This window comes from Musca vetustissima, unplaced genomic scaffold, assembly GCF_032173495.1.
Source record: "Musca vetustissima isolate MV318-11 ecotype Yass unplaced genomic scaffold, APGP_CSIRO_Mvet_v1 utg16925, whole genome shotgun sequence".
Classification (NCBI taxonomy): Eukaryota; Metazoa; Arthropoda; class Insecta; order Diptera; family Muscidae; genus Musca; species Musca vetustissima.
Window position 1 is genome coordinate 231,004 of NW_026883972.1, and position 2,347 is coordinate 233,350.

The window sequence follows — 2,347 nt, forward strand, 5'->3', positions numbered from 1 at the left end:
CATCAAAATATTAGTTTTAGACCTCATATCACTTTGGACCAAATCCATTTCAGACAATTTGGAATAGATTTACAGATTTCCTCCCGTCACGATAGTTTTCGAAGTGAGTAACCGATTTCATCGAAATTTTACTGAAGGAATTGACCGATATTCCCCATCTTTGAAGATGAACTGAGGTTTGAAAATATTAAGATTTCCAAAGTTTGTGCGCGCCAGCCGGCCAGACAGACGACTCAAAATTGTCTGAAACGGACTTGGTTCAAAGAAACATGGGGTCTAAAGCCAATATTTCTATGAAGCCCATGTTTGCCATATCAAAGTGTTTGTATCCTCATTAGCCATAAGGCTGAGCCATAAGGCGTAGAACTGTCATTGTTCGCAGCATTATTCAGAATTTTGTCTTTTAATCCATTCACTTTTTGCTCGTATTTTGGTATTGGGACAATTATACTTTGAAGATTGGCTGCATTACATTGAATTTGAATAAAATTAAATAGATCAATCGGCAGTGAAGGAGATCGACCGAAACGACACGAGAGTTACTCGGCCAACGTCTGTCACCTCAGCCCGTTGTGTAAAAGCATCAAGGCTGCTACAAAAATGTAAATATATTATTCTATTCTCGTGCTAATAAATAAGGAAAACTTCTCACATTTATAAAGCTTTTGAAGATTTTTACCCGTACATTACTGTTTAAATCCAATGGATTTAAATTGTCAATTTGATTACATGTATGTCAAATAAATCCCCATAGAGGAGTTTACACCGACAAAAAGTTATATAATAAAAGTGGCATGTAGTTTTAAATTTTATTGCATTAAGAAAATGTTGTCCAAATTAACCAAATGTCGTTTCCTTCCAATGCACAGAAATTCTTTCCCCAAGATTTTTTATTAAAACTAAGTTGTAAAATATTTTTAAATCCGTCTTTTTTATTTTCAAACAATACAATACAAATTTAAGGCATTTTTTGACAGAAAATGGCATTTAAAAGCAAAAGCATGTATTGAAATGTAGCTTGTTATTGTATCATGGTTTAAATGACTTGGAGGCAGAGTTGTATTTCCACACAATTTCGTGTGAACATTCCTATGTCAAATATCTGCTAGTCAACGCCGCCTGTAATAGCACTCCGGCGTTACGATACAAATTTCTAGCGCCTTTACAACTGCTGAGCAACTATTAAATTTCATTTCATAATAGTGCGATTTGTTGAATTAGTTGATGATTTTTTCGACTAATGCAATTTAATTTGTAAGATTACAGCTGATCGTTTTACGTCAGCAAACTTCTGCGTTGTCAACATGCATATAACAACGCCGTCACACATTAACATTAAAGGTTCTGTGACTGCAGCTGCTGTGAGTGTGTGTTGTAAACAATGCGGCTCTCTTTAGTCTCCATCCCACCTCATTCGTAATCTTTCGCGTTATACCGTTTTGAGTTTATCTTCATCGGTCATTTTGTCTTCTCCTTCCATTCGTTAGCAGGTGGAACGTTTTTCAATTTTTCTTCTTTCAGATAAAAAAGAAATATTTTCAAATTCCCTAGTTCATAACAGTGCGATAAGTCGATGAGAACGGACGGAATTTTTGTTTGGTTTTTGTTTTAAATTCTTGTAGAAGAGCAAACGCTGTCTGAATACATAAACCGAATGAAAGCCGGTCAATAGAGTTTTTTTGTTTTACCAAAAAAATTAAAGAAGACGAAAAAAGAAAATCGAATTGTAGGTGTTGACAGTTTTATGTGCTGTGAGAAAAGCGGAAAGAATAACCATAATTCAGTGTTTTAGTTCCCATTTTTCGTTTTTATTTGTTCGACGATTTATGTTTAGTGTTAACAAATAATAATCATAACAAAGTACAAGGAAGCCAAGCTAACAAATTCAAAAAAAGAAAATTCAACTTATTTGTCGATAAGACGAGACGGAAAAGAAATTGTGTGGAGTGTGTGTCATCACGGTGCGGTTTGCATTGCATTTTTTGTGTTAATAAAAAAATAAATTTAGTTGTTGGCTGTTTCGCTTCTTTTTGTGTTTGGAGTTCTGTCGGCAAAGTTAAGCAAACAGCGAGTGAGTGCTGTAGTTGGTGTGGCCCCATATATATATATTTTGCCTTTCATTTATTCGGTGTATTTGTGTTGTGTGGAGCATTTCAAAACGAATTAAGCAAAATTTACAACAAGAACAAAGACGCTTTTCAAAAAAGCACAGAAGAATTACATTGGCTGTGCATTGCATTATTTACCGTTTGTTTTAACAGTGAACATTACATTTTTCCAAATAGAAGAAGCAATTTGTATTTGACGTCTTTGCTACAGAAAGCAACATCAACAAAAGAGGAAAACC